This window comes from Rattus rattus, chromosome 13 (assembly GCF_011064425.1).
Source record: "Rattus rattus isolate New Zealand chromosome 13, Rrattus_CSIRO_v1, whole genome shotgun sequence".
Classification (NCBI taxonomy): domain Eukaryota; kingdom Metazoa; phylum Chordata; class Mammalia; order Rodentia; family Muridae; genus Rattus; species Rattus rattus.
In genome coordinates, this window is record NC_046166.1 from 4449674 (window position 1) to 4472663 (window position 22990).

The 22990-nt window shown below is 43.1% G+C and overlaps 1 pseudogene; it reads left to right on the forward strand.

Moving 5' to 3' along the window:
* The first annotated feature begins 634 nt into the window (after positions 1-634).
* Positions 635-17692, forward strand: LOC116914925 (annotated as a pseudogene).
* Positions 17693-22990: the final 5298 nt, after the last annotated feature.

Below are 22990 nucleotides of genomic sequence, written 5' to 3' on the forward strand. Positions count from 1 at the left end.
ATATGTCAGGTGTCTTATGCAATCATTTCTTCACCCTATTTTTTGAGACAAGGTCTTTCGCTGGACCTCGGACCCTGATTGTGCTAGTCTGATGGGTCAACAAGTGCCAGGAATGCTCCCATCTCCACCACCTTAGCTTTAGAATTAATAGGTTACCCAGACACACTCAGCCTTTTATAAGCCTTTTATTGTGGGTTGAAAATCAGGTCCGTGTCCTTGCTCAGCACGGACATTTCTAACTGAGCCATCTCTCCAACCCTGCCTCCATCTCAGTACTCTTTTTCTGTTGTTCCAGAAAGTAAAGAAGTGATGAAGGAAGGGAGGAAAGCAGAAAGGGAGGTAGAGGTAAAGGCAGGGATGAGAAAAGAGTAAACTTGGAGAGATCCAATTATCTAAAATAACACAATGTGGGCACCACAGTAATAAAGAGCAGTGATGAGTTATGAACCATTGTGAACATAGAAATCCAAGTCCATGTAGTTAATATATATATACGAGGAATAAAGGTGTTTTACTACAAAAGGATGACTAGGTACTGGTGAGCATCCAGTGACCACCATTTCATAGCCACTACAACTAGGATTCAGATATTCACAGGTACTAAATCCTGGTGTATATTTTATTGAGTAGTAGAATGACTGACGTACTTCATGCAGTAGTCATGAGAGTGAAAGAAGTGGAGTTCACAGTGGAGAAATCAAGTGATACTTGGGTGGTCAACATTGCCATCACCAAGAAGGTAGATCCTGTGTAGTACCCCAAAATTAACATACATCCATTCATCTACCCTTCCAGATACTGACTTGAAATGGAATTAAAACAAACAGCAGAAAGAAGCACATCTTACAAGAATTAAAAATGGCCCATAGGTGATGACATTATTATTATTATTATTATTATTATTATTATTATTGTTAAAGTTTACCCTATTTATCAGGCAAATTCAAGCAATGGAGTATGTTACTGGTTTTACTCCTTCTGGTTTTACTCTTTAAATTATTAATTTCCTTTAGCTCAAAGATAGACATAGGGACCTTTGTTACATGATTGATATATTTTAGAGTACCATTGGTAAATACTTCTGTGTTACATATCTTTACCCAATGACTTGACAGCCTCAGGTCTAGGAAAGGACTCTAGAACAGCATTCTTTGCAGGGAGCAGTTGTCTTAGCACTGTGACCCAAAGCAATTAACATCTCCATCACTTTTCTCATATATACATATATATATATATATATATATATATATATATATATATAATTTACATAAACTTGGCAGCAGATTCTATTCTAGAATCTCAGTTTCTTCATGGAACTGAACATAGCCGTGTTCATCCTTTGTGTCCATTTCTCGTAAGAATCCATGATCTGCTAGCTGGAGCTGAGGGCTAGCCTAGGACAGAGATAGTGGAGGACATATTCCATGCTCACAGAGTTGTGGGCAGGCTCTGGTGATTGTAAACTGACAGAGAGACGTTGCTCTTAGCTCGCCTTTAAGACTCTCCAACAGTTCTGTCAGACGTGCTATAATCCACAGGGAAGAACACACTAAGGAGAGGCAACTTAGAATCTTTCCCTTGTGATGGATTTCCTTCTCCCTACCCCTTCCCTCATTCTCTTTCCCTTTTCCATGTATGTATGTTAGTGTATGCATGTATGTATGTATGTATATGTATATATGTATGTATGCATGTATGTGCCATTGTACATGTCCACAAGCTAGAAGACAATTTGTGGGAATTGGTTGTCTTATTCACCCAGGGGATCAAACTCAGGTTATTAGCCTTAGTGCCAAGCGCTTTTACTCACTGAGCCATCTGGCCAGACATTTCACTTTCTTTTTGTTGTGATAGGACCCAGGGCTTAGTAGTTAAGTACTCACTGAGCTCCCTTACCAGTCCAGATGCACCATCTCATCCCTTTGCTTCATTTGAATGATTAGAAGTAAACCATTAAGCTATTCCATGTTGATGGGGCAAGGATTACACAGGGCACAAACTCCAGGAGGTAGGGATCAGTAGTGGCCATTTTAGAATCTGCCCCCAGAGAAAGCAAATGCCCATCAAAAGAGCAAGGCTGGACAGATGATGGTAGCTCTGTAGCATGGGAAGTACGTCAGTTGTCTAGGGGAACGATGTTCTTTCATGGGTCTGGACTGGGATAGGATTTTCTAAGTCTCCTGGTAAGTAGATAAAACAAGGAAATGTTTTTGCAAGCAACAAACACGCACTCAAAGCAGTTGTATGAAAAAACTACTGCTTTCTAATGATCCATACTTAAACACATGTATTCCTTGAAATACAAGGAGAAAGCTTGAGAGAAACTTTGACCAGTTAGGACTTAAAGGATAGGTACTGGGGCTCAGAGTTGAGGCCAGGTCACAATAGGTAGCTGTGATTCTTATTGATTATTAAGTTTTATTGGTTTTTATTTAACTAGGGGGATTTATTTGTATACTACTATTTTTTTCTAAAAAATTAATAAAATAAAATGCAAAGCCAAGAAAGTGAGGCTCAAATCAACCAGTGTTGATTTTCCAGACTGTCATATGCTATCCATACATGGACACCAATAGTACAGATTCATTGTGCAAGTTCTTAAGGTCGACTTGGCCTTCTATCTCATAGTCACCATTGGTAATTCTGTTATTGGAGCAAGGACACCAGGAAAGGCTGTGTTGTCACACAAGGAGCTGCAGGAGCAGGGCTTCAAGGCTCTGGCAGCTGGATCCTATGGAACACTCTTCTTTCCCAGACATGAAAGAAGACACACAGTAGCCACCCAGAGTGAGGTTGATGCTGTGGGGCACTTCTGGGAGGTCACTGGAAGGGATGTGGGACAAATAGGCCCTATTGTGGTATGTCTCTTTGTTTCGTGACCTACTTTGTCATCAGACCAGATGCCCATGGCGGAGGCACATTTGGAGAACTACCAGGCTCTGGTGACTTCTGGGGGGCTGCCTCATCATTTGTGTTGTCAACTGTCAAGCAGGGCTGGCCAGTCTGCACACTTGTGCTGTCGTGGGGATTGAAGGAGCTGACACACCTGTTCCTCGGAGCTTAGGAGGCACAAGGGATGGCAGCTTGGCTGCTGAAGGGGTTGTCTACTGAGATCCAGGAGAACTGGCTTGCCTAGGCTGCTGCTCTCAGCTCTTCATCGTTGCTGAAACCCATTGAATCGCTAGAGCCTTGCAGGGTGGAAACCAGTCTGAGTCTTCCTGATTTCTAGACAGGACCATTAAGACTCACAGTTCAGTTATCTTCAAGTTCATGAACCGGGAAGCAGCAGTCGAGATTGAGCTTTAGGCCTACGCGTCTCTGAAGCTATTCACAGACGCTCTGTACCTCCCTGGTCCTCAGTACCCTGTGGGAATCTAGCAATCCCTGCTTGACATTATTTCTTCTATTATGTAGAACAGTAGTCTTCAGGCTGAGGCTGGGAGAACAGTTAAGTCACTTTGGAGTGCACTGTAAGTCAAAACACAAGGCACAGAATTGTAAATTATTTTATTCACTCAAGTAAAATATTACCACTTATGAACTTGTCAATTAGAGCAGGAACACATGGACACATGGTTATATAAAAATCCTACCAAGGACACCAGACTCTTCATTATTGATCATAGCAGATAGGACCCTCTTACCTGGGATTACATAAAAAAGCACCCGAAGACTGAGGTGTGGTATGTACATTGGGCTATCATCTGGTCATTTGTCATAAACCATGTCCAGGAAAATGCCACCTCTGACCCAAGGCTTCCAGCTAAGTTTTCCAGTCCACAACATAGCCTACTTCAAGTTCATATTCCAAAGTGCCTGCTCTCTAGACCTACAATTGATGAAGATGACTGACCTATCTGACCCACCAAAGAGATGCTTGTGTCTTGGCCAGCTATCTGCCTGTGGCTTACATAGAACCCTTTCTTTGCCATTCTATAATCTGTATACTACTGAGTGAAGTATAATATGTAATCTCAGAGGTGATATTAGTTATTAATATAGGTATAAAAGAACCTGTGTTTGCCAATGCCCAAGGATACCCACTGAAACCAAGAGTGCTTAGTGAATTAAAGCCAATTTGATGAATCTGGTGACTATATTTTTTACCCAATAAACTTGGATCTTATAGAAAGACACAAATGTGCCCAGTCATGTTTCTGACGTAGCTCACTCAGGAAACACCCACGTCATTTTGCTCTTGGAGTTTTGAGAAATTGCTAATAGGCATTATGTGTCTTGGGAAGAGAGCAGAACACTTAGGAGAACATTATCTGGGAGGGTTCTGGGAAGTTACCACAGAAATGTATACAGAAAGATGAGTTATTAAGTAGTCAGCATGAAAACTGCTCAGGACTTCCTCAGAGACCAACTAATCACGCAGATAAAAGGCCAGACATCTGATTTGAGTTACATACTTCACAGGCTTGACATGTGTGTATGTGTGTGCATAATTATACTCACACACATATGGAAGATTTACAAAGTCATCCAAAGCATCCTTTCCCTTCGGTGGCACTTGTAGAGGCACACTGTGACAGAGCTACAATTGTGCCAGGGAACTTTTCAGATTGCACTCTGTGGTCCACAGCAGCTGCTAAATGGGTTTATGCATACGTTCCATTTAATTGTGATGGATGATAGAAACAGAATCTATGTTTTCCCTGTGTGGCTCCTAAAAGTGGGGCATTGATCCAGTAAAGCGGTGCTGTTTGCTCAGCACAGCACCGAGAGGGAAAACACAGGCCTCCCAGTCCCCTGAACCAGTAGTCAGGATCAATAAAGGTACTCAGAGGGGGAAAGTACTTTAAAGTAAGCTAGTTAAATGCTTCTGTTCAGCTTATATTTCTTCTCTGAAACAAAGGTTCAGACTGAGAATTCAAGCCTGATTGGAGAGGCCAATGTGATGGCTCAGTAGAGAAGACCATGTTCTGCTCTTCCAGAAGAGTTTCAATCCCAGCACCATGCTGGGCAGCTCCCAATTGCCTGTGACTCCAACTTGAGGGGAGTTCATTGTGTCTGGCCTCTGTGATAACAGCACTCCTTTGCATACTCCACACACATACAATTAAAAATAAAGATGTGTCTTTTCAATCTCTGCTCATGAAAAGGCAGATAGTTATGAGTACTGTGAAGATATAACAGAGATTGAAACACTCTTTCCTTGCTTCTGGGAATTAAAAAATAATGGTAGAGCTTCTTTGGAAATGTCTCGACAACTTCCAAATCTTAGCAAAGAATCACTCATTGTGTTACCCAGCAATTTTACTCCTAAGTATCAGAAAGACCTGAAAACATGCAGACATGCACCAATACCAACTGAAGTGTCACTAGCCAGAAGAGACACACAAAGCACATGCATGCCAATGAATAAATGGGTAGACAGTGGGCGCTAATCCATGTCATGGAATCTGAAGAAGAACACAATGTGAGAGAAAGCCAGACACAGGATGAAAAGTGTTATGCCATTCTGTTCTTAGGGACTGTCCAGAGTAGACAAGCCTGTGGAGATGGACTGTAGGATGGTGGCTTGTGTAGGGTTTAGAAGTGGGTGGGACGTAGTGATTGGTAGTGTGCCTTCAGTGTTGGGTTCCACTACTGGCCAATGTGGTTGTTCTAGAATTAGATTATGGTAGTGGTTATATATATATAGTATATATAAACATACTAGATCTTTCACAGTTGAGTATGAGTCTGACTTGCCCTGTTTTTGAAAACTGAATGAAAGAGCACTTGGAATTTGCCATGTTTTAGGGGAAAGCGTTCATGACTTGGGGAGATGTCCTCATGGGGCATCAATAACAGCTAGCAATGGAGCATTTGAGATGTAAAGACTGACAGCCTTTGAAGACACCTTCAAGGTTTGCAATATATAAGTGGATTGTCTAGATGGAGGGAACCTTGGAGTGAAATTCCAGAGGCAGAAAGGCATGGACAGAAAAGATTGAGCAGCCACCTCTTACCTCCAGCGTTTATTGAATCACACAAAGAAGACACCAACTTCAAGCTCACCTTAATAAGTGTTAGCAGTGAACATCTTCTGGACAAATTTATACCAAATACCAAAGGAAAACACACAAAGTTCCAATAGACATTTGCTGTACTAAAAGAAAAAGAGGCTATGGCAATCTTTATTCTTTCATAATTAAACTATGTTAAGGGCTTGATAAATGTAAAATGAAAAGTAGGACAGGGATATAGCTCAGTGGTAGATGCTTTGCCTGAAATAAGTGAGCCCTACATTCAATCCCCAGCATGAGGAAGAAGGGGTTGAGGAAGGAAAGTATTGCCTAAATTCAGATCCATAAGGCAGGATGTGGCACTTCTTAGAGTACACATTAGTCCCCTTAGGAGAGAACCCTCCTGCAGCAGGTGGCTAAGGTTGTGGCTGTATGGATGATTTCTGTAGAGATGGATCAATCCCAGCCTACAGAAAACCCAAAGATACTAGGAACTTATAGACCCCGTCCTCTTTGTCGATGTACTGTAGCGAGCTGAACCTCCCACACGTGCTTTGTGCTTCTGATTGTATGAAATTCTGTGATTCCGTGTTGCTCAACCCAAGGCAGTGTGGAGTGGAGCAACCCATCTCAAGGTGGCTTTAGAGCTAACTTTTCGGAGTGCAGTAAAGTGTACAAGGGAAGAGGAGTCCTGCCATTTCTGAGGTTGAGCAATAACATAGATGTAGCCATCAGTTTAAAAGAGGTCACAAGGTAACCAAGAATGGTGGAAGATGATAATTTATAACCTACAAACAGAAGTACACATGGGTACCCTTCACATCTAGACACAGTTGGGGTCACTGGTGTATGGTTGCTCAGGGGGCCATGTTTGGCGATGCTGCAGGTCACCTTTTTGTTAATACTTTGGGGAGTGGGGATTTTCATTCCTTTCCCCAGCAAGGGCAGGATTGATAACTGCTGGATAGGAGGATGAGGAAGTGGTTAGTTTTATGTCAACTTGACACAAGCTGGAGTCATTAGAGAGGAGGGAGGCCTGATTGAGGCAATGTCTCCATAAGGTCAGGTGATAGGCAAGCCTGTAAGGCATTTTCTTAATTAGTGTTTGATGTGGGAGGCGTCAAGGGTGGTGGTCCTGGATTCTATAAGAAAGCAAGCTGAGCAAACCAAGGGAAGAAAGCCAGTAGGTAACACCCCCTCCATTGCCTCAACATGAGCTCCTGCCTCTGGGTTCCTGCCCTCACTGCTTTTGATGATGCACTATTATATTTTATATTATATTTTTGAGCAAAATAAACCCATTTCTGCTCAAGTTGCTTTAGAGCATGGTGTTTTACTACAGCAACAGTAATCCTAACTAGGGTAGAAAGGGAAGATGTTTCAGTCAGGAAGATGGTCTATAAATGAATTTGGGAAAAAGTTCAACCCAATAACCATTAGGGTTAGATGGCCAGTCACCTGCAAGGGCCTTCCTTTCTGCTTAGGGAACTAACTCTCAAAAGGAGGCTACCCCTCTATCTCCCTTGTCTCAAATGGCAAAAGACAGAGTTTGAATGATTCTTCCTTAAAATGCTTATTTAGATTGGACATCAGAATTAGCATTCAAGTTTTACTATAAGCTGAAATACTATGGTTTTCTTTTGTATATATGTGTGTGTCTCTGTGTGTATGGGTGGGCATGTGCATGTGTGTATGTGTGTGGTTATGTATATGTGTATATGTGTGTGTATTTGTGTGTGTGTGGGTATGTATGTGTGTGTATGTGTGTGGTTGTGTATGTGTGTATATGTGTGTGAGTGTGTGTGTGTGTGTGTTTGTCTGTAAGTGTGCCTGTGTGTATATATGTGTGTGTATAAGTGTGTATTTATCTGTGTGTATGTGTGTGTATTTATCTGTGTGTATATATGTGTGTGTATGTGTGTGGTTATGTATGTGTGTATATGTGTGTGTATGTGTGTGGTTATATATGTGTGTATATGTATGTGAGTGTGTGTGTATAAGTGTGTATTTATGTGTGTGTATGTGTGTGGTTATGTATGGGGTATATGTGAGTGTGTTTGTGTGTGTGTGTGTGTGTGTGTGTGTGTGTGTGTGTGTGTGTGTGTGATGGGTCACAGGAGCTCTTACTTTCATTGTTTAAGCTTTCTAGAGTGCACAATGGAGTCTGACACAGGGCTGATGCTGCCATCTGGAACTCACCATGTGCTCAGTGATCACTGTTCCAGTGACTAACTCCCAGCCAGGAAAGGGCCTTCTCACCCATCTTCTAGAACCACATCGCAGCCCCACATGTCCTTGCCTGCAGTAATGCCCACTCACCTCTAGGGAACAGGAAGCCTGTAGTCTCCACAGCCACCAATAATGCTCTGCTCCGTGAAGGTACAGGAACTCAAGGTAAAATGCTTGCCGAATGAGTATCATTTACTGGAGAGAAAAGAGGAGGATAAGGCCTGAAGCTGACACTGGCTCGGAAACCAGAGGTATCTCAGGTCACACAGTTTGTCTCCTTCCCTTTATTGCTGGGCCTCAGTTGCTTAACTGGACAGCCAGGTCTGAAGTGAGCTCTTCAGCAGTAGCTGAGCTGCATGGTCCAGAGAGGGAGGGGACAACCTTCCTACCTCACAAGCAGAGAAAGATGGTTTCCCAAGCTCCTGTAGACAGGTTCCTGGGGCGATGTGAGGACTGGGCCTCCAGACAGGCTGATTTGAAATGCTTCCAAACGGATATCATGCTTCCAAGCCTTGGTCCCTGGGGCTGAAGCTGAACTGGACTGGGGAGGGGATAAGGGGGCTGGAATTCAGGCACCCGCCCCCCAGCCAGGAGGGTTTGTTTAACCCCTCAGGGGTGCTGTATGCCTTCCTTGTCAAGGTGGTTTGCGGCTTAGTGAAGCGATATTTATAGAGTGCTCTGTGATTCTTGGGTGAACATTCGTTTTATAAATGAATGATCAAATTTATTAGCAATGAGTAACTAACCCGTCTACATTTATTTTGTTGATAATACAAATTTACAAGGTTTTAATTGCCAGTTTAAAAACCCCAAAACCCATACATAAATACATGGGTAATAAAATATCTCCCCACTGTGCCCTTGACTTCTGTAGTTACACCCGGGCTCAGGGGAAAGGTTCAAGGAAGCTTCAGATGGCATGGCTAGCTTGCTTAAAGGGACTCAGGGCTGGGAGCAATTAGATTTAAACTCCATTCATGATAATTTTCTGAGATTCAGACAAAATGATTCTACTAAAAATAATCTGCTTTGTGATGCAAAATGAATAATTATCTATTTTTATTTCCCTCATCTGGTTTATTAGCCTATGACCCTTTGACCTTGCTGCTCCTAATGTGGTCTTTAGATCACCTGATGCTTGTTAGAGTTATGTGATCCCAGCACCATGTAAGACCTGCTATATCTGAACCTGGATCATCACAGTATCCCAGGCAGACTGTGTGCATATCACGTTTATGATCTGACTCATGGGGAGCAAGTTGTGGTCTTTCCCATTTCAGAGTCAAAAAGACTCGAGCTCCAGAGAGACTCAGCACGCTTGCCCACGGCAAGCTGAGTATGGTTCCGGTCTGCTGTAGTCAAAGTGCTCAGCCACAAGGCAGATGTTGCAGGTGCATGGAGTCTACTGCGAGAGTCCAGAAGCATGGACTTGTGAGGTCAGTGATGACAGTCCTGGGCCCCCAAGGTAGTGACTTCACTGGGCTCCGGTCCAGGGGTTGTATACTCAGCTGTGTGTAGCTCCATCTTTGAGAGCTTGTTAGAGGAGACTCATGATACTCCATCTTGATGGGATGCACTTCCGAGAGTCCAAGGAACATCTCAGGCTGTGGCTACGGGTGGGCTCAGAATGTATTTGTCTAGGGGAGATACATTGGTCTACATATTGTCTATGAAAGTAATTAAGCCCTTTAAAAATACACGATTTTATTCCTAAAAAAGGAGTCTGAGATCCAGGTGAAATGGTGGACTATACCTATTGATAACAGCTTCACAAATATTTTTGAGTTTACTCTAAGTTGAGAACTGTCCTGAATGTCTCACAGAATGTGAATAGATAGGGGAGTCCCTGATAACAAACAGGAAGAAAAGTTAACGAGTAAGATAACTTGGGCTATTCCCATGTTCCCCACCAGCATTCAAAGGAAGCCATATCAGATCTTGACCTTCAGTATTGAGCTGATTGTCAGGGATGTCATCTGGAGCAAGATTCCTACCGGTTACCCAAACTATATGACCTCCTTCTTTTAAACCCTGTTTTGATGGCCTTAACAACCTGTTCTTGCTTTCAGTGACTTTATTCAAGACAGGAGGGTTTCATGGGTCAACCTAGGCACTAACTATGTCAGGTTCTAGAATAAGCGTGAAGAGAAAATAAAAGAAAAGATATTGGGACAGATTCATCCTGATCTATCTTATCTGCAGGTGGCAGACTGCCTTTGTACTCAGAGAGCCCCAGAGTCAGTCCCGCCATGGGTCAAGTAGACTGGTGGATCATAGGTTCTTTATTGATGCAAAGGATTTTGTGACTCAGATGTTCAGAGAACATAACTGTTTTAATAAGTAAACCAGCCTTTCTCATACACACAGTCCGTTCCCTCTGATGGTCCCACCATAGTTGTCTTAAAGGCACACTTCCCTTCTGTACTTTACCAAAATTACTCAAAATGTCTTCTAAGACAAGGATTTTCTAAATTTATGATCTGTCATCTGGAACTTTCCCTAAGAGAAAAGTTTTCTATAAGAAACACCCCCTAGTGAGTGTTATTTTCAAAGAGTGCATGAGGTCCAGGGAAGGAGATAGCCTCCCCCAATGGAAGTGCAAACAATGGGATTCACACCAGCCAAACCTCATCTTAGGCCATGAGAACTACTCCTGAGCCTCTGAGGAGAGGTGCAGACAAAGATTTTTCACAATTGTCCTTTGTTTCTGATTCTGTTAGAAATTATGGGATCATGGAATAAATAAGAATTTAGGGATATGGTTACATCTTTCTGGGTGTCCTCTCATGAGATGACTGTACCCTAAATGAACCTAGGCCACCCAACAAACAAGACAGATTCCTGGCTCTGTCTTTGCACAAATTCAAAATGTGGTTATGGAACGGCAGTCAGTTTCTGCTGCTGAATAAACCCTATGGATTCTTGCCCTTGCAGTGTCCCAAATAAGAAAATTGATGGCAAACAGGTTTTAATAAGGGCAGACAGTGTCCCATCGTTCAAACATGGACATCTATTCTACCCCCATAATGAGTGTTCATTCTGAATGTTTGTGAACTTCCCACAAAAGGAGTTTTTTGCTACAGTTTGCAATTCTTCACTATGCAGAATTATCTGTCTGTCTGTCTATCTATCTATCTATCTATCTATCTATCTATCTATCTATCTATCATCTATCTGTTTCTCTATTAATCATCTATCTACCAACCATCTGTCTATTTATCTCTCAATCATCTATCTACTATCTAATCTATCTATCTATCTATCTATCTATCTATCTATCTATCTATCTATCTATCATCATCTATCCCCAGTAGAGAGATGAGTAACAATTCCATGTTAAATAGACCCTATTAGAGATCACCTATAAAAGGCATACAATAATATTCCCAAATTCAAAAGGCTCAATATCACATTTCCTGACGTGGAAACTGCCTATAGATGTGGTTGCTTCCTCTTCTGAACACTGAAGGTTCCACAATGGGAAGCCCTGAGGAAGCCCGAGGCTCTATCCATGACAGAGAAATGATTGACTAAGTTGGGCAATGAGCTCTTTTTGAGGTGGTGGTGTCTTAGTTACTTGAAAAAAAAATCTAAATTTATCCAAGGAGTTCATAGGAAAGAACCACATGGAAAATTAATTTAAAAAGAGTGAAGACCCATACTTGACTCAGGAGTTGCATGCTTTTGAAACCATCAAGAAGGTCAATGCAAGGGCTTGGTGGTGCAGCTTTGCAAAGAAGAGTTGCCAGGATGGTTTTGGAAATAAATGGCGCTAGATCATGTAGTTTATGGATCTACGGAGAGTGTCTACTTCAATAGTAGCCCTCAGCAACAGTCTGAGAAACGGATCTACGGAGAGTATCTACTTCAGTAGTAGCCCTCAGCAACAGTCTGGGAAACAGTGCTTAAAAGTTAGGCTTGGAAGCAGAACTGCACATAGGAAACTGTTGAGATCAGGGAGCAAAGATACCTAGGCCATGTGGTAGAGCTGCAGGAAGCAATTCAAGATTTATTTGGGGTGTTAAAGTTAACAGAACGGTTGGAGGATTAGTCAAGGGCTGTGTTTAGATTTTTAGTTTAAGGAGCCAGTGGGGAGGTGTGCGGATCACTTCAGAGATTAACATCTCAAGAGAAAGTAGTTTGAAGATGAAGCAAGAACAGCAGCCTCAGTCCCCATGACCTGTAGGTGTCCCCAGGCCCTGCCTCCCTGCACCATGGCTGGGGTCATTTTTACCATGCACATTTTACTGCCTCCAAGTAAACACTCTTGCCTCTTGATTGCCAAAGAGTCATGGCTGGATCCCTCCAGTCTCTTCCCTTGTCAACCCTTGGCCTCCTCTGTATACTCAATTCTTCGGTCTCACACTCACAAAGGACATTTGTCACTGAATTGAAACTAAGGGGCCTATCTAGTGAGTTTTCCCTCAAAATCCCTTAGAGTGATTATCTCTATAGAGACTTTTTCCACTGGGGCCACACTCAGCTCTCAGCTGGCATGTGGGATGGGTGGCTGGTGCAGCGGTATAGATTGTTTCCTAACATTTCTTAATCACCTCTCCCCTGTGTCTGCTGCGGTGCACTGGTCTTTCTAGACTGATGGTTGGAGAGAGAGAGAGAGAGAAAGAGAACAAGCATGGGGGGCATGTATGTCTCTGCGTCTATGCATCCACCCCACAAATGATTTTTCACACACCCTGTAGGGTTTTTTGAAGCATTACATTGAACCACAGATGGGACAAGGCTGGCTCTGGCTGGTCATTTGCACCTTCATGTAAGTGCTACAGCCTAAAGGATCTGAGCCGGTATGCTCACAGCTTTTTGTCACCAGACCCACATACAAGCTACATGTCAGCCACGGGGTCTACTGGTTTGCTTTCTCACCAGTTACCAATCACTACCTTCTATGCACCATATTAATGTACCGTTCATTCACCCCAGCCACCATTCTTAAAAATTAAAATTAAAGAATAGAGTTGTTCCTTATGCTGTCTGGAAATATCCCAACTCTCACTGCCATTTCTTGGCATGTACTTGGAAGAATAGGACAGCCACCTTAACAAGGCTGGTTGAACTATCTCTTTACCAAAGAGAAAGCCTACAGAGGCTCCTACAGGCCACCTTCCTAGAGGGGAGGACACAGAGTTTCTTGGTGAAATGCTTCTTCGAATACTGCTGTTCTACTTCTGTGGCAGGCCCTGCAGTTCACCACTGTTGCAGTCAGGACAGGTGCTCACCAGCTTACTGCTTCTTGGCTAATTGTCCTACTTTCCTTCCCATCTTTTCTATTTTACTATCTCTGTATTTGAGTAGTCATTTGTTTTAATTTCGCCATTCTGGGGAACCTAGAGGCAGTTTTCAGAACACTGCCCCTGGTTTGATTCCACATTACTCCCTACACTGATACCTAGCTCACAGTAGACATCCTTCTGTATCCTGATTTCCATTTGCTAGTGGTCCAGCACTGCTTACACACAGTTCCCTGCATGGTCCTGACATGATGGATGTACTAGAGGAGTGGTTCTGCTGGGTCATGATCCTTTGTGTATTCTGTAGCAGCTCCTTCAGGACATGGGAAAGCACTTGGTCACCAGGTTGATAAGGTAGCTGCCACACAGGAAGCAGGATATATCCTGCATGATAGGCATTTATATCCCAAAGCTTAGTCTTTGTCTTCACATGATTGGCTTCTCTCATGGACAACTTAGAGCCCTTCCTCCCCCCATAGCATGGAAGTGCCAAGCCACCAAACTTGAGTAGAGTTTTCTTCCCTCTGAACCCTGGCTGGCGTTGATACTGCCCTTCTACCCTGTGCTTCTTTTTCACTGAGAATGCAAGCCTAGAATTTACATTGTCAGGCTTGCATACTGGGTGACTAGAAGAGGTGCATATGGAGAAGTCCCATGAAAGGCATTGCTTCCCCCAGTCCCCCCAAGATAAGGAGAAGGATACCATTGTCCTTTTAATAAGTCATCAATGAAGTCCAAAGCATCTATCCTTTGATATAAGTAAGTGAATGTAGATGTCAGTATGACTGTCCAGAGGAGCAGGCCCAAGCTCGCTTTGGAGCGTGGGGTTTTCAATAGAATAGGACTGTTACAAAAGTTTGTAAAGAAAAGATAGGCTTTCTATATAAGAAACTTCTCCAGTATGTTACTGCTTTAGTTTTGAATGTTAAAGGCTTTTGTGATGGGCTACCGAGGGTGAAAGGCACTTTTGTGATGTGATTCAGATCTCAGTTGTGGAGCTTACAAACAGTATTGTGTTGGATGGCATGTGCCTTGTGTCACTGGCTGGTCAAGCCACCCAGAGAATGGCCATTAGAAGCATATCTCTCTTGCGCTTCCTATCTTGGATACAGCAACATTCTTTGTCAGAGCACGGCCTTCCCTGCATCTAGTTAGTGGTTGTAAAGGAGATTTGGGTCTCTGGCCAGCTGTCATAGCACAGGTGGAGGTGGTCGGCTTGGGGAACTCTGTAGTCTCTTGACCTAGGATAAATTGAAGTTTAGTGAACCTCTTTAGGAATTGTCAGAGAGCAAGATCACATTTCCAGTGGAACGAAAGTAAATTCTGAATCCAGGAAGGGAGAGGTAGCTTATGATAATAGTCTCTTACCCCTATACTGGGACTTCCATTTCACAAAATTACTCAGTGTGGCTCTCTGCCCCCAAAAGTCTTTGAGTTATACATCATGGCCCTCAATTTACAGACCTGGGAACAAGAGACAAGTCACTTGACCAGAATCACTAAGAATAGGACTTGCATTCAGGCCTCGCTTCTAGCACCCCATTCAAAGGAAGCATTAGAGGAAGATTTACTTACTGTTGATAGCGTCATCTGTTATAACTTGAAGGCTCGAGGCTTGAAACAAACAGATAAATGAATGTAAGCCTCACCTTCAGGGATGACAATTGATATTGATACTTGAATCTGCACACGGCCTTCATCGTAATCTGTGAAAATGGGAGATGGCTTAAGAGTTGGGCTCAGCCACCCAAGGCCACAAGCCTGATGCCTGCTTTCTGCTTCTGTCAAGTGTAGCTTACCTGGCCATGCCCACACATTTAGATTTTATCTCTGGCTGCTCTTATGCTCCAATGAAAGAGTGGCTCTTTGATCCACATCCAGATCCTAGAATGCTTCATCCACATGATTTAGACCTGGGTTTCTCATCTTGAATTGAACCATTGGTTTATTCTTGAAGGCATTAAGAATGGAATCTCAAACTAAGTGTAGTGATACATACCTGCTGACCAGGACTTGAGAAGCTGAGCTAGAAGATGGAGAGTTAAGAGCCCATCTGAGCCATAGAGTGTGCCCTTGTTTCAGAACAGACCAAAACATGCAAAACAGGGATTGCAATAAAGCCGAATTGAAAATGGACTAAAATTAGAAGTTAATAATGGGAGACATTTTCTGAACATGCAGCTGTAATTTTGGAGACATGAAATAAATGTTTGTGAATACCAGAGAAGAGGCATCCATTCTGAGCTCATGCCACAGGTATGGAATGTCAGTGGGTATTTCAGGCCTGCTAGCTGTGGAGAAGTAACCTTGATTTCCTGCTGTTTTACCTCTTTCTGCTCTCCCAGGCTCTCTTGGGTGGTGATACCATGTTCTGTGCAGCCATCCAGGACTCAGGATCCATCTTGGCATTAGGGTGTGTAAATGCTGCTCTGGCAGATGAAACGCAGAGGTACTAGGCTGCATTCCATCCTCACCTCCATTGGGGTGCAGCCTAAGATGGGGGCCTCACCCCGAGTGTGAAATGACACAGGCTGGGGCCGAATCTGGGGTTCCCTAACTCATGGGCATCCACACACTACCAGGGACCTCAAAGAGTTGGGAATGGGGACCATGGGCTGGTGATGAGCCCAGGACCTGGGGATGGGGTAATTTGTCTTAATTCAGAGGTGAGTGTCCTAATGGCAGACACTATGTGCTCTGAATGACAAAGACGTCCCCCTACAGTGGTTCTTGATGAGAGAGACAGGCCTTAGTTGTCTAAGTTATTTATTGGTAATGGAAAATTGATGTATACAACATACTCAGGGAGGACCAGAGACTAAATACTTTTTGCAGGAAGGGATGTCTGGAAAGGGAAGCTTATTGGCTAAACCCTCCGGTCCAGCTCATCTAGATATCTCATTAGCATGGAGAACTCTGTGCTCTGTATTACATAACTAGTTGTCACCATCCTCATGTGGTGTGTCATGATCACATGCTCCCAGACAGAAGTCAGGTTGGAAGTAGATGAACCACTTACCATTCACAGATATGAGCATTTCTGGGGTTTCTGAATACACTCAATTTCCCCAGTTTTTGTCCAGTGACAGGGTTCCACTTGCCCCACATGGCATGGTCTTCAAACAGTCATCTGTGGACCCTTTCCCACTAGCCAACTGGTAAAGGGAAAGCAAGCAAGAGTAGCAAAGCAATATGTTTTAGGTATAGCCCTAGAACACCTTTTCTCACATTCTGGAGGGACAAAGGACTTGTATGATCTCAGTTATATATAAGAAGCCTGCACAGTGACGCAAAACCTTGCCAAACATGGAGTCCCAGCTGGGCCTGCAAGTCTGCTTGAAACCAAGGTCCCAGAATAGAGTTCATGAGAGCTGTAAAGAATAAGGCCTACTTCTAAAGACATCAAGTGAGATTTAGAAGGTGGCAAGAGGGTAAAACTAACCATGATGCATGGAAATGACTGGCAATCCAGGACAAAAAGAAGTACATCATACCCAAATATAGGATGATAGTCGTGTAACTAACAGATATCACCGGCTGGATTGTGCATGCCCGTATACAAGGGGATATGGTAATCTACACAGCACATGCACATGAACTTCCAAACTATGGTGTGAAATTTGGCTTGACAAAGTATGCTGCAGCCTATTGTACTACCCTGCTGCTGACCCACAGGCTTCTGAATAGGTTTGGCATGGACAAGATCTATGAAGGCCAGGTGGAGGTGACTGAAGATGAACACAATGTAGAAAGCATTGACTGTCAGCCTGGTGCCTTAACTTCCTATTTGGATGCAGGTCTTGCCCAAACTACAACTGGCAATAAAGTTTTTGGGGCCATGAAGGGGGCTGTGGATAGAAATTTGTCTGTTCCTCTAGTACCAAATGATTCCCTGGTTATGACTCTGAAAGCAAGGAGTTCAATGCAGATGTGCATGGGAAGCTACACGCGCTACCTAATGGAGGAAGATGAAGATGCGTATAAGAAACAGTTCTCTCAGTACTCAAGAGCAGTGTAAGTCCAGACACGATGGAGGAGATGTATAAGAAAGCTCATGCTGCTCTCTGAGAGAATCCAGTCTATGGGAGGAAGCCCAAGAGAGAAGTGAAGTAGAAGAGGTAGAAATGTCCCAAAATGTCTCTTGCCCAGAAAACAGACCGGGTTGCTCAAAAGATGGTAAGCTTGTCAGAGTTCAGGAACAGGCTGCAGAAATCTAAAGCTGTTTTCCATGAAGGTGTGATTTATAAAGACTGTACATGAATAAATATATTGACCAAGCAGGAAAAAAGGTAGAATTGCACAAAGAAAGCTTCCTTTGTGTAGACCTGTGATCAGATCAAATGCCTTAGGTTTGTCCTCCTTGCCAAAGGGCTGTCCTCCCCCAGCTCTCTCTCTCTCCCTGCCTTGATTTCTACCTTCCTCTTTCCTCATTTCTTCTCCCCCTTCTTCTTCACTTCCCTTAGAATCTGTTTGTGGTTAACTCTTTGGACATGATGTCTACCCAAAGTTCTTTAGAACTAGCTTCTGTCCTGTGAACTGCTTTTATACTTCCCAAATTGACAGAGGAAAAATATTAGAGCAAAAAAAAAGAAAAAACAAACCAAGAAAACAGAAAACAACAACAACAACAAAAAACAAGAATTGTGCCTCTTTTATAGCAGCCAGGGTAAGGAAGCCCTGCACTGTGCTCCTAGGCTGAATGGGCCAAGAACATTTGGCTTGTGTATGTGTGACTTTAAAGTGGTATTTAATTAAAAAGTTGCAAGCTCATGAAACAAAAGATTTCTTTGGGCTCTCCCTTGTACAGTTCCAGTTTCTAGGAAATAATAATGTGTGATTTATGGGCTTCCTTTCCACAGAAGTATGGAAGTTATATGTAGTTCGTGTTTGAATGAGAAAGAAAAATCCCCTATGGGAGCTCATTATCTGTCTGGCTAACAAACGACAAAGGACAAATCTGGGAACATCTTTCTTGGCCAGCTAGTATTTATGACATATCCCGTTGGTAGAACATTATTCTCAGGGCAGGCTCTGGAGTTTATTATTGTTATTATTTTTTGTCTTCTCATTCTTCATGTATGCATCATTTTTTTTTAAGTGTTGGGCCAGATGCATGCTTTTTTTCCTTCAGAGTCATTGGTGGAAAAGAAACCCTATAAAACCATGAATGCTTCTTTGTGCAGCAGATAGTGGTTAGCCCAGGAACCCACAACTAGTCAAAGCACAGGGAATATGCCTCAGTGGAACATTTATATCACCTCTCTACGGCCCGGAAACATCATGGAAGACGGAGCAGAAAGACGCTAAGAGCCAGACAGGAAGGTGAAAGAACCCATTTAAAATGGGTGCAGGATACAACATGACTGTTACACCCATGAGGTCACAGAAGCTGGGTTTGCCTGCACAGAGTCAAAGCATTTGGCCTTCTAGCTCCTACCTCCAGCTGAGGCCCCTGCGGGGACAGCCTCTCTTTTCTTTAAGAATGTGGATCCTGGTAGGTGTGACCATGCTCCATTGTGTGGCTCCACACCTGTGAGTTATGAGAAGCAAAATTGTACCCAAGGAATTATTACAAAAAGGGAGGACATGAAGTTTTGGAATGGTAAGGGGGTGCAGATAGACTTATTAAAGAATCATTTAAAAGGCTATATATTTTTTTAAATGAATGGTAAATTCTACATCCTGTGCAATACTATTTGGAGGGTGGGAGGGAGTGAGTGAATGAGTGAGTGAGTGAGTGAGTGAGTGAATGAGATAGTAAGTCAGTTTGCCTATCTATCTATCTATCTATCTATCTATCTATCTATCATCTAATTTCTATTCTAGGCATGGAATCTAGAGCCTCATGTATGTTAAATATTTGCTCTGTCATTGAGAAAAATCTCTAACTCCAAGACCATCTTAAAGAGAAAGAATAGTATTCTTGTTGGAATGTGAAATGCCCCAATAGTCTCATGTGATCGAACGCTTGACTGTACCTAGTGGTGTCGTGTGATGACCTAGAACCTTTAGGAGATGGAGCTTCTCTGAAAAAAGTAAGTTACTGGGACTCTAGCTTTAGCCTAGACCACTTTAGCCTAGTTGCCAATCTTCTTCCTGACCGCCAATGCAATGTGAGCAAACTGACTCAAGATTCTGCCATTGTGTCTTTCTCAACATGCCCTTCCTGCCATGACAGACTATATTCCTTTTAATTAAAGGATAACATGACCCCTCCCTCAATTAAGTTGCCTCATGTTAAGTACTCCATTATAAAGGAAAAGGTGACTATAGAAGCCGTCATGTCCCTTTTCTGTTCACAAACTTAATATGGTGTCAAAAAGCTTATTCTAAGACATGCTGTAGTTGTGGGTAGAGACTGTTTTTCAAACTCTGAACTCAACCAAGAGTCACTTTTCACTCATCCACCAGTGTTTTATCATTGTGATTATGTTTAGTTTTCTGGTCAGTGTGGGTGTTGTCTGTATGACCCAGAGCTACAGACTCACTGAGGGCAGAGAAGCCACTTTGCACATGATAATTGTCTCCTATGTGTCTACAGCAACCATTGGCATCTAACATGCATTCTAGATATTAGAGAGGAATATACAGAGGAACGGACAAGTGAGTATGCCCACACTGTCTAGAAGGAAAGAGAAATAGGTCATGAGAATGAGCTTCCCCTTGACTGAGCCTTGACACTATCCGTTGTGATTGGCCAGGGTCCAGGAATTTGCCACCTGTAGATTTCCCTCTGCATGTAAACTGCAGGTAACACTCCACCAATGAGAAAGCCCCACCTGCTCCCTAATTCACTTCCCTAATCCTACTCAACAGTCGAACTCAACCATCTAGGAACACTAAAATAAGAAAGCTGTGGAAGAAGTTCATAAGTTCAACATATATTTTCAATTGTTTTGGATTTTCTTTTCACTAGGAAGCACGTGAGTAAGATGTCTGAAAATGGTCATTTCATGCCTATGGGTTTTAAAGGCACCAATCCACCCTGGTAACCATCAGGCCCAGGGAAGGACTGACACGCAATCAAGTTCCTTTCCTGTTCCTATGAATTGGGAGTCTCTGCTTGGGCCCCAGGTATTAAGCCCTAGCGACAATGACAAGTGAAGAGTCTCAGCTGAAGGACCCCGTCTGCCATCTCCTTATCACTGACTAGCTGCAGGCTCGAGGGCATAACTCTTACCTTCCATTGCCAGAGGACTAGCATCAAGGAATTATACCTCCTGGTGCTGTCTTCTGCTCAGGGTTGCTGACATGAGGCAGTGATCGGGGAGGGGTTTAGCATGATGTGAGCACCTAGTAGGAGCTTTGCCCATATCATTTATCATTGTTATGTCTACCATTAGCCCAGCTCCTTGGGAAATCCTGAGAATGGGTGTTTATAGAATGTCATGGGGGGGGAGGGCTGAAGTACTGTATCTTGGATTGGACTAATCAACCAGGGTGTGTTTATTTCATACACCTGCATTTCCTACATCTACTGTAGAACACGGCTTACTAAAATGTAAGCTGCTTTTAAATAGTACTGCCCACTTTTAAGCAAATCTGCATAATCATGGCCTGTAGTATAATAATTTTAAAAAGATTTGATCTTTGTCCCTGTTTCTGGCCATATAGCTCTTAACTCCCTTGGGACCTGTAGTGATTCCTGGCACCCTGTGTACCCAGATGCCACTGGGGACTGCTGAGAGTTGGGAACCAGGGTCTGTTGTGGGTCCTTGAGCTTCCCTTAAGCACCAGGCAGGAAGGGGAAGGGTGAGCCTTAGACTGAGGTGGAATCAGGTTTGGTTCTGAATGAGTACCAAGAATGCAGTGGGGCTGGAGGGAAGGTCTTCTCTGGGAGACTTCTGCTCTTTATGATGAAGGCCTGCCCCAACCCCCACAGTGGACCTTGATAAAGAAGACAGGCCTTGTTTGTACAAACTGCTTTATTTGATGGTGGATGTGAATGCCTATATCTTACTCAGGGTAAACCAGGGATTAAATACCTTTTGCAGGAAGGAATGACCAGGATGGGAAGCTCATTGGCTAAACATTTGGAGCCTATTTAGATACCTCATTAGCACGGAGAACCCCAGGTTTTTATGGTACATGACTGATTGTCGTGGTCTTCTCAGTGGGGTGTCATGGTCACATGTTCCAGATCAGGTCGGTTGGCAGGGAGATGGCTTCATCCTGCCATTCTCATGTCTGAGATTTTCTTGGGTTTAGCCTTACCAGTTCTTCTGTCTGGTTGCATGGTTCACTTGCCCCATTAGTCACAGGAAGAACTCCTTGGATCCAGAGTTAGTCAGTCAGAAGTTCTGGGTGTCTTGGGATTTTCAGCTGGTATCTGGCAAGGGGTTGGGGGGTTGTTAGTCCTATATGACTGATCGCTGGATCAGGAGATTTGTGTTAATTGTGGGTGACTGAAGCTATCCTAAAAGTTGAATCATTTTGTTGAGTGTCTTGTGGATATCTACAGAAAACTGAGGAACTGGTATCACGAGGAAAGATAACTGTTATCTATCATTAGAAGTACATGTGAAAATGGTCCAGAGCTGATGGCATCTATTATGGTATTGCTGCTGATTTCAGTAACTTGAAAGCCATCCTGTCTAAAAAGGACAACAGACTTGCACATTAGCCATACCCCCTCCAAAGCACAATGCAGACATTACTAATCAAATCACTCTTCCAGCCTCTGTCTGCATGTGAGTCCATCACTCCCTTATGTCCCGGCTGTTCAGAACTTTAAAACCATCTTGCCCTTCCGTGCCAAAATTAGAATGCTTAATGGGTTTATCAAACTATCCAGATTGACTTTCTTCCAGTTTGTTATTTGTTTGAAAAGCAAACTTCTATCTTATTAAACTCTTCTGACTTGGGCTAAGCAATTATTGTAGAGACAATTCATTTATTTTCAAAGCTTGTATTTTTCCTAGTTTGTATGTAATGCACATGTGAAATGCATTCTTTTAAATTAAAAAGTTCAATGGGAAGGTCCACTTGATCCTCAACAGATAAGGAGCTGAACTCTTGCTCGCTGCCCTTGAGAGGTAGACCAAGGAGTTCTCAGAAGATGAAGACACATGGTGTTCATAGCAACTTTGTGTGCTGAGCTTGAACCTCTGACTCAAACTACAGAGACTCCAGTGGCTTCCAGAGGCCAGCAACAGGCAGAATGTGCTAGTGCTTATATCACCCTGTTATTCCTGTGCCTGGCTTCTGGGGAAATGGCAGTTTTGTGGCTGGGATGGCAAACCTCACCCAAAAGTTGAGAAGTTCACATCAATCAAAGCACACATTTAGGAATAATCAAAACATAAAGCAGATGCCATCATCGAAACCCCAAGTGTGTATTTCTCAAATGCAAGTCAAAGATGTCTTTCCTATGACGAACACTTTCCTGCTTACTCAAATAAAGGCAGGGCTTCTTCTAAGAAATGGCCAGTGTTGTGGTGGACTTAGCCAGACTGAAGCCCAGGAGCTGTTGTCCTTCTGACTCAGTCAGAGACACTGATGGACTAAGGCCTTAGACAAGCAGTAATGAGCTGATTTTGGTGATCGTCTTTTTATGCT